The sequence below is a fragment of the Propithecus coquereli genome, unplaced genomic scaffold (genome assembly GCF_000956105.1).
Source record: "Propithecus coquereli isolate 6110/MARCELLA unplaced genomic scaffold, Pcoq_1.0 Scaffold45, whole genome shotgun sequence".
NCBI classification, from domain to species: Eukaryota; Metazoa; Chordata; class Mammalia; order Primates; family Indriidae; genus Propithecus; species Propithecus coquereli.
Window position 1 is genome coordinate 1559881 of NW_012150285.1, and position 10890 is coordinate 1570770.

Sequence of the window (10890 nt, forward strand, 5' to 3'; positions counted from 1 at the left end):
GGAGAGAGGAGGAGACGGGTATTTGCATACACAAAGAGTGCAATGCACCATTCAAAGGATGGACATATTTGAAACTCGGACTTAGCGGGGGACGGAGGGGGGGCAAGGGCAACATATGTAACCTAAACGTCTGTACCCCCATAATATGCTGAAATAAAAAAAAAAAAGAAACCCACACCTAGACATATCAGAGTGAAACTTCAGAAAATCAAAAAAGAAGGGAAAATATAAAAAAAAAATAGAAGCAGTCAGAGAAAAAAGACAAATTTCCTTTAAAACGACTGTAAATAAGATTGAGAGCTGATCTCTCAACAGCATTAATGGAAGCTGGAAGATGATAAAATAATGTTCTTAATGTGCCGAAGTATTAGCCAACTTAAAATTCTTTCTATCCCTAATGAAAATATCCTCTAATAATCATCCCAAAATAGACATTCACAACTGACAAAAACTGAGATAGTTTGCCAAAAATAAAACAGCAGTGGAGGAAAGACTAAAGAGTGTTCATCAGGCAAAAGAAAAAAGATCATAGAAAGCCAGAGATGATGGGAAGAATAAAAATAATAAAAGGGCAAATATTCGGTAGGTCTGAATTTATATTGGCTGAATAAAACAATAATAAAATATCTCATGAGGTTTAAAATTTTACATATATATATCTATATATAACATGTGCATTATAAATAATGAATGGGGAGGAGGGAGATGTATTAAAGTGCTCTAAGGCCCTTGCATTATATATATGGGGAGAGGGAAAAGTATCTTTTAATGTTTAATTTTGATCAGTTAATTTATATTGAAATTTCCACAAACATAATAGAAAAAGAGTATACAATTTTCAAAGTAGTAGACAGAAAAATGGAATAATAAATGTTCTTATCAACTTTGTCAAAGATCAAACTAACTGTTAGTATGTGGCTTTATTTCTGGGTTCTCTATTCTGTTCCACTGATCTTTGTGTCTATTTTTATCTTAGTACCATGCTGTTTTGGTCACGATAGCCTTGCAATAATTTGAAGTCAGACGGTATGATACCTCCTGCTTTGTTTTGTTTTTTCTTTTTCTTTTCTTTTATCAATATTGCTTTGATCTTTTATTTGGGCTCTTTTTTTTGGTTTCACATGAACTTTAGAATTTTTTTTTCTAATTTCACTAAAAATGATGTCAGTATTTTGATAGATATTGTATTTAACCTGTAGATTGCTTTGGGCAGTGTGGTCATTTTAACAACGTTAATTCTCCTAATCCTTAAGCATGGGAAGTTTTTCTATTTGTTTGTGTCATTTACAATTTCTTTCATCAGTGTTTCATAGTTTTCCTTATAGAGATCTTTCACCTCATTGGTTAAATATATTCCTAGGTATTTTATTTTAATTTTTTTGGATCTATTGTAAATGGGATTTCCTTCTTGATTTGCTTCTCAGCTAGATCACTGTTGGTGTATAGAAATGCTACTGATTTCTATATGTTGATTTTATCCTAAAACTTTACTGAATTCATTTCTCAATTCGAAAAGTTTTTTTTTGGTGGAATCCTTAGGGTTTTCTAGATATAAAATCATATCATTAACAAACATGGATAATTTGATTTCCTCTTTTCCAATTTGGATGCCTTTTTTTTTCTCTTGCCTGATTGCTCTGGTGAGTACTTCAGTACTATGTTGAATAAAAGTGGTGACAGTGGGCATCCTTGTGTTGTTCCATTTCTTAGGGGGAATGCTTTCAAGTTGTCCCCATTAAGTAGCATGTTGACTGTAGGTTTGTTGTATATGGCCTTTATTATTTTTAGGTATGTTTCTTCTGTGCCTGGTTTGTTGAGGATTTTTATCATGAAGAGATACTAAATATTATCAAATGCTTTTTCTGCATTATTGATATGATCAAACGCTTTTTGTCCTTAATTTTGCTTATTGATGCATCACGTTTATTGAGTTGCATATGTTGAATCATCCTTACATCCCTGGTATAAAACCCATTTGATCATGGTGTATTATCCTTTAATGTACTGTTGGATTCAATTTGTAAGTATTTTCTTGAGGATTTTTGCTTCTAGTTCATCAAGGATATTGGTCTGTAGTTTTTTTTTTTTTCATTGTGTCCTTGTCTGATATTGGTATCAGGGTGATATTGGCCTTATAGAATGAGTTAGAGAGAATTCCCTTCTCCTTGATATTTTGGAACAGTTTCAGGAGGATTGATGTTATGTCTTTGTATGTTTGGTAGAAGTCAGCTGTGAATCCATCTGGTGTTTGGCTTTTTTTTTCTTGGGAGATTTTTTATTAATGATTCAATCTTTCTACTTATTATTGGTCCATTCAGAAATTCCATTTCTTCCAGTTCAATCTCAAGAGGTTGTATGTTTCCAGGAATTTATCCATTTCCTCTAGGTTTTCTAGCTTGTGATTGAGTGGATATTCATAATGGTCTCTGATGATATTTTATATTTATGTGAGATCAAATATAATGTTTCTGCTTTCTTTTCTGATTTTGTTAATTTAATTCTTCTTTCTTATTTTCTTGGTTAGTCTAGCTTGTGGTTTATCAATTTGATTTATCTTTTTGATGAACCAGCTTTTCATTTCTGACCCTTTGTATTGTTTTTGTGGTTTCTACTTCATTTAGTTCCATTCTGATCTATTTTACTTCTTTTCCTCTGCTAATTTTGAGTTTAAATTGTTCTTGTTTTTCTAGTTCCTTTAGGTGCAATGTTAGGTTGTTAATGCTCTAAATTTCCCTATTAGCACAGCTTTTGCTGTATCTCACAGGTCTTAGTATGTTGTGTTTTCATTTTCATTCTTTTAAAAATTACCTACTTAATTTCTCCATTGGTCCAGTGATCATTCAGAAGTAGGTTGTTTAATTTTTATTTATTTCTATAGTTTCTGAAGCTCCTCTTCATATAGATTTCTAGCTTTATTCCACTGTGGTCTGAGAAGATACTTGATATGATTTAGATTTTTGGGGGGGAAGATACTTAAACTTGCTTTATTTAGAGCTAATTGTATATAAATACAATGTCATTATGCACAATCTTTACACAGTCCCCCTATTTAATTGAGCAGTTCTAAGTAGGTAATTGGCACCTTGCCCTTCTGATTTCCTCTTTTCCCCATTATCCAGTCTGAATCCATTCCAATGACAATGAACACAGTGATCACCTCATCTGCCAGAAGTGATAATTCAGTACTATTTACAGCACGATAATCATGGAGAACTCTGGCCTTCCTGCTGCCACTATACTCCTAAATATCATTGAGGTTGGAAGGAGGAGAATGTGATTACTAAGCTACTTTTTGACGACATGACAGAAGAACCAATCACATTTGGTAAAAGAGATGGTGTAGGTGTCACAGAAGTTTGATTGTTGTTACAAAGATAATTTTATAGAACACTTCCCAGTTGTTTCTGGAGTTCTAACACGTATGGTAACATTGAGCATAGTAAGTCATCTGGGCTTCTACAAAGTCACTCAGACAAGGAAGGTGATGGGTGTGTGTACTGCTGATTTCCTCTAGCAGAAACCTGATAATCTCTGCTTGGTGATCAAATTCACTTTGAGTTATTCTTAATTCCTGTTCCCGAATTTCTAAATTCTGCAGCTTTTGCCTTTTTTAGTCTGGTTTTTGCAGCATCCAAATCCATTCTCTTATTTTGTAATAACTTTCTTTCTTTAGCAGTTGTTTTGTAATCTCTTTCTATAAAGTTTCTTAAAGGAGTGAGAAAATTTAAGCCTAATGTTTGAATCGGCTCTCTGAAGTTTCAATTCATTTCTGAATTTCTCCACATTTAATAAGGGCATTACCATAAGCTTTTCCTGGGCCAAATTTAGTCCCTGCATCAATCATATATTGTCCCAAAAGTTCTGGGTTGTTTATGTGACTTGGAGTTTTCTATCCAGTTTCTCATAAACAAATTCTTCTATTCTGGCATTTGGATTTGGCTGCAATAACACTTCAGTTTGTTTCATTATTTTTTTCTGTCCATATTTTGGTGTATTCAGCTTTGCTAAGGAGGTTCTTTAGGTGAGCATCTAATTCTGTCTTCTCAGCCTGGCCAAGCTTTTCTTCTGTGAACCGCTGGCACTACTGAGTAAGGTGCCTATGTCAGCTGCCAGCTTCTTCACATTGAAGTCCATGATGTTCATCCTAGGTGGCAGCCAGGCAGAGCCACCGGCTGACCTACATGGGAGGCAGAGTGTGTGAGAACACTCAGTCTTCCTGCTCCCTTCTCAGAGCAGCTCAGTGGCAGGCACTGCATCTGTAGCTCCCTGGTATCTAGGCTCCCAGAATGGCACCCAGCTGAAGCTGCTCTAAGCTTAGATGCTTGTGGGATCTGAGTTTATTCACCCAACAGCATATATACATGTAGATTCCCTTTCTGGAGCAATGTCTGTGCAATCTCTAGGCAGCTCCCTATATTATGCCTGAGGCTGATGGGGGTAAAAGTGTTCACCTGTAGCCAAGATCGTAAACCCATTTCACAGTATGGAGCCCTGGGAATTTCTCTCTTACTGTTTCCTGTGTCCAGGAGCTTCTCCTGTCTCTCAGCCAGTCCCTAGCCAGGCAAGTTGCCTTGAACCCTCTTCTTACTTTTGGTGCTTCCCATCACTTCTCTGGTGAATCCTAGTGTTGTCTCCTAGACAATCTCTCTGATATGTAAGTATCTTCTTACTATTCTGGTTTTTCTTTGTGGAGGAGTCACATACTACCTGCTTCTAGTTGACAGTCTTGATCCCTCTAATATTTAATATGTTGAATGTATATAATAGGTTGTTTCCTAAATTTGTTATTCCAGTTTGTTACTCAACTATGAATATGTATATATAGTCAAGTTAGCTAATTTTATTTTCTAAGTTTGTTTGTATATATATATATGATATATTTGAAATAGGAAGTTTACTAATATAGGTACACACATGAAAATATGTATTTTTTAATTTTGCAAGTACTTTTTTACCATGCTGTTATGCTATACTAAAATTTGTATTTGTTTTATCACCATAAAGCAAATACTTTTAATCATCACTAATTGCGATACAGAATTTACAACTGCATTCACAATAATGTCAGATTATTCTCCTGTAACATAATGATCTTCCAAAAGTTTTACTCTAATTTTCTGAGTTGAATGAAAAGAATCAAATCATTGGATTTGACTTAACTGATCTTCTCTTTAAAGTGTCTGAAAACACTATTTTAAAAACTGGCATCATTTAATAGTTTGGAAAGTCCCATTGCTGCTAATGGAGCCAACACATTTATAGCTATTGCTTCACTTTTTGTATGTGCACAAGAAAGCCTGGAATCAAAATGAGTGAAATTAATTAGAAGAACAGTCATTTACTTTAAATGAAAAGATATGCTTCATAGAGTCTTGTGTAAATGCACTTTCTGCAGCTGCATGTGTTGAATTGGTATCTTCTGCCTCAGTCTTCTTAGCTACTTTTGAAATTGATACTGATAACTCTTCAGCAGATTTTTGCCTTTTTATGTGTTTAGCAATATCACTACATCATACTGGATAGTAAATGTTGAAAACATTTCTTGCAAGTTACACAATCATTATTAACTTTCTCAGAGATAGATATGCAGTAATTACTTTTTCATTAAGCATACAGTTCCATTCTTCTGAACAAATTGCTGCCCATAGGGTTTATTCTAAATTGAAGCAATGGAAAATAATAAAATGGATAGATATACATTTATAATTTACTCTGAAAACAATAACAAAACCACTGTAGAAAGTATGTTCAGACTACTCACTTTGTGCTCTACAGTAGGACTTTTCATCATCTATTTACACACACATTTCTGTAGTCCTAACATAGAATTTCCCAGTTTTCCACTGACTCTGCTTATTGGCATCCTGTGGCTTCACGCTTATCATAGGCTTAGGACATGGCCAATTAGCTTCTGGACCAGATAGTGTCAAGGGCAGCAGCCTTCTTGTTTGATTGCAGTTGTTTTACCAGTGAGCTCCTGCAAGCTTTCCTGGAAAGTGTTAGTTCTGTTGTGTATGAGAAGGAATTGGAAAGAGAGAATTGGAAAAAGAGAAAGGGATTAACGTTAGCTGCCTTTCCACTGTAACCATGTGTTAAAGATTACGGCCCTTATGTCTCACACATAAGACGAGACCATGACAGATGCGGGAAGTGCACAACACGCTATGGAGGTCTTCCAAACTCATTAAACACCACGTGCTGGAAGTGTTTATTAGATACTTTAAAAATATCAAAGTCAGGAAATTCCATTTCATTTTTTGTCCATCTTCTTTTTCAAGACTGATCAAAGAAAATAAAGTGTGAATAACAATAACGAGGAATCAAAACCAGGATATTACTGCATATACTGTAGTATCAAAAAAGATGATAATAAGATATTATGTCTACCCCATGACAAAAATTTGAAAATTTGAATAGAATGAATATGTTCCTAGAAAAGTACAGTTTCTTATGGGCATAAGAAATAGGAAATATGAATGGCCATATAACTACTAACAAAATTGGAATGATATTTAAAAACTTTCCATAGAGAAAATATCATGCCTAGCTGGCTTAATCATTGAGGTCTACTAAACTTTTGGGGTACAAATAATGCCAGTCTTCCACAAACTTCCAGAGAATTGAAAGATTAGTCTCCCCAATTCATTTAATGAGGCTATAATGACTTTAATAACAAATCTCAAGAAATATGTAATGAGAAAATTAAAGTATATGTAAGTATCTCCTATAAACATAAATGAAAATATCCTAAACAAAATATTAGTAAATTTAATACAGTAGTATACAAAAAGGATAATATTTTATAACCAAATTGGGTTTATTCCAGGAACATGAGATTCATATAAAAATTAATGAAATTTATTGCATTTACAGAGTAAATATGGGGGAAATATCCTATTTTAATTTTAATAGATGAACAGAGATATTTGTCAAAATTCAATATCTTCATTAAATTAAAAAAACTCAGCAAAGTAGGAATAGAATGGAACTTACTTTATTTGATGAAAAGCATTTAATAAACATAGCACATCATATTTAATGTTTAATTATTTTTAATGCTGAAGCTTTGTAGGATTTTCCTGTGAATTTGGGAGCAAGACAAAATTGTTCACTACACTACCTCTATGCAACCTGGAGGTCTTATTCAATATGATAAGGATAAAACAAATAAATAAACACCAAAACAATAATAACAAAACAAAGATTATATGAATTTGAAATTAAAAGAATAAAATTTATTATTTTTATATGATATACTGTATGCAGGAAATTTAAGACAATCTACACATAAATAATTTTAATTCTAATTCTAAAAAACCAATATACAAAAGTCATTATTTGTATAGACTAGCAAGAAGCAGGAACTGGAGTTTAAATGACACTATGTACAATGGAATGAAAATTTCAAATACCTAGAAATGAGTCTACAGAGAAAATACAAAATTTAATTAAATTAAAATTTAAAAGACAAAGCAAATGGAGAGATATACAATGGCCATAGAGTCTAAAACCTAAATTTTCCAAAATGTTACTTTTCCCTAAATTGACCTATAGATTTAATTTAATTTTAATAAAAATTCAGTAAAAAAATAAACCCTGTCAATCCAATAGAAATAGGGGGAAAAGATTTTCAGATGAGGAAATTCAAATGACCAATGTATTATGCATTTGAAATGCTGTTCCAACTCATTGAGAATCAGGAAAAGCATATCAAAATCTTGATGAAAAACCACTTGATTGAAGAAAATTTAAAAGTCTGACAATACCAAAGGAAGAATGTGGAGTGATAAAAGCTTTCAAAAGCTGGTGGAATTGTGTCTGTGTACACTGGCACAGACACCATGGAAAAGATTTTGGCTTTATTTAGTAAAGTGCCAATGTGCCCAATGAGAAATTCCTCTCTCAGAGATATGCCTTATTATTGACGTGTATACTTACATGCACTTTGGTGCACTTGACAAGAATATGCAGTGCTGCTCATAACGGCCCCGAATGGAATCCTGCCCAAACATCCATCGACAGTAAAATGAATAGGCAAATTGTTTATTCATGTAATAGAACACATTCAGCAATGAAAATTAACAAACTACAGCTATAGGCAGCGAGTATAAATTGTAAAAACATTATGTTCCACAAAAGAAACAAGACACAACAAAAGTAAACCACATTGACTAGGGTTTCCTGCTTATACCACAAACATAGAGCAAAGCAAGGATGGATTATAATAGTCAGGACTGGGGTTACCCCTTGGGGAGGGAGGAGTTTGAGATCAGGGAGGGACAGAGGAGGGGCATTCCCTGATGCTAAGGAAGCCCAATATTTCGACCTTGGCAGGTTTTATGCATGAATCCTCCTCACTAATACCTGTTAAACTGTGCAGTTTGTTTCAATTTGTTAAACTGTACAGAATATATTTTAATACTTTTCTGCGTGTTATATTTCACGATTTCACAAAATGTTTAAGTGTATGCAGGATATAGGAAATACAAAAAAGGGAGGAGCCAGTTCTATGAGGGGGCAGACAGGAAAGGCTCCTGAGAAAAGCTTTCTCTTGAGCTGATAGTTGGAAGTGGCTCGAGGATCAGGAGCGTCACCTTAGCTTTTAATCTCACACTCAAATACCAACTTGTTTATTAGAATATTCAGACTGGGGAGATCATTTCAACTTGGCTATACATAGGAGTGCAGGTGGGAGTGGAAAGATGTGGGTGATGAACACACTGGCTAAAAACATCAAACCATTTGAGGGTCCATAACCAACTGATATAGTTAAGCACATATCTGGGCAACATGGTTTAGTTGCCTGATATCCCTGCTTCATTCATTCAGTTATTATCCATTCATTCAAAATATAATTTCTCAGCATCCACAATTTCTGAGCACCTAAGTGCTTGCACTTCTCAAGGTTCTGGGGACACACTGGTGTACAAGACTAATGTGGTTTCTTTAACTTATTCACACAGGATGATTGTAGGTATCTCGTTACTTTGCAGAGTAGGTTCAGTGTTTTGGGATCCTGGTATCCCTGCAGACATTTACTTCTTGATCTTTTCTAAAATAGGCCAAATCAAATGTATTTGCTGATGCAACATCTATTAGATTATATGGGTTTTCCTCAGGCTGGCTCATGCCACCTGGAGCTTCACCTTTCCCAAATTTTCATCTATACAGAGTGGCTCAATTTAGCTTGGCCATGTTGAGTTCTTATTTTCTTCCTAAACCAACAGAAGTTTTAGGAGGGAAATAAAACAGTATTTACCTAGGTAAGTACTTAGATGTCTCTACCACTTCAGATTCATTCGGATTTTAACTTTGTCTTCAGCAGAGCTCATTTGAACCACAGTTCAGAGAAAAGAGATGTCGGCAATGATTTTCTTTATAAAAGACAATTTCAAAAAATAGCGAAATGTAAAAGGAAACTAAATTCTAAGAATATCTCTGAAATGACTGCTATTTCAAACTATAGACTTTGGGTTGCTTTTTACTTTAAAAGTTGAAAAGTGTTTGAATTATTTGTTTCCCCAGGAAATTTTTTTCTTTTCTGAGACAGGGTCTTGCTCTGTCACCCAGGTTAGAGTGCAGTGGCATCATCATAGGTCACTGCAACCTCGAACTCCTGGGCTAAAGCACTGCTCCTGCCTCAGCCTCCCAAGTAGCTGGGACAACAGGTGTGTGCCGCCATGCCTGGCTAATTTTTCCACTTTTTTTTAGAGATGGGGGTATTGCTATGTTGCCCAGGGTAGTCTGGAACTCCTGGCCTCAAGTAATCCTCCCATTTTGGCCTCCCAAAGTGCTAGGATTACAGGTGTAAACCACCGAGCCTGGCCTTCCCCAGGAAATTTTACCTTCCAATAGTATAAAACTTGCTGTATGGTGAATTTCACTGGATAGACCTGAAGGAGACCATAGGCTGAATTTCTTGAACAGAAATTATTTTTGCACATTTGGTTTACTCTTTTTCTCTCTCTCTATATATAGCGAAATGCATGATGTTTCTTTATTTTGTATTTTAATGATGTATATTAGTTCTTTCTTTTTGATTTTGGTAATTTTGGCTTTTTCCTGCCTAAAAAAAGTGACATGACTTTTAATTTCTTATCCCACTGAACCTTCCAGCTTTTGATTGACAAGACAACTAGTCCTTTAATAGTTTCATGAGACGTTTTTCTCTCAATGTTTACAAATGCTCTTACAAGGCCATATAAATTAACTACAAATGGCAATTTCTGAATAATTTGTCCTATTATGGCAGTTTTCTCTTAGTATTCTATTAAATAAAAGATCCTTTTCCAAAACTGCTTCTGAGAGATTATAAACATACTAGCTAATTCAACAAGTATTTACTAAGAGCCTTACTATGTTCCAGATACTATACTAGTTTCATAGGAAAAAAACAAACCAGTAAGATGCAACACCTGCCCCCAGGACCTCATGATCAGTGGAGGATTGAGAAACGTATGTCAATGACGGTAAGGTGATGAATGAGATGGCAGAGGTTAGAATAGAATGCTAGGTAAGAGAACAGAAAGGGTAATTAGCCGATCTAGGAAGTAACAATGAAGGAGTTTCTAGGTGAAAATGACCCGAGCTGGGATTTGAAGAAGGGGAAAGGGCAGCCCTAAGGTGAAGTCGATAGGATGGACGGTAACCGAGGCAGAAGGAGCAAGCGCAGAGGGTGTGAGAGAGGGTGCTGAGGCCAGGGCTGCAAGTAGTTCGTGTGGCTGACGAGTAGGCTGGGAAGAAGAGGCAGAGAATGAGACTGAAAGGGTGGGCGGAATCCAGGTAACCCAGGTAGTTAAAGCTCTTGTATATCATTTTAAGGATACTAACCTTATCCCGAAAGTAATGGGGAGCCACTGAAAATTTTTAAGTAGAGATGTGAGAAAAGAC

At 35.0% G+C, this 10890-nt stretch overlaps 1 pseudogene; it reads right to left on the bottom strand.

The window, feature by feature from the left end:
* Window positions 1-3049: 3049 nt before the first annotated feature.
* On the bottom strand, window positions 3050-4143 carry LOC105818776 (annotated as a pseudogene).
* Between the last annotated feature and the right edge of the window lie 6747 nt (window positions 4144-10890).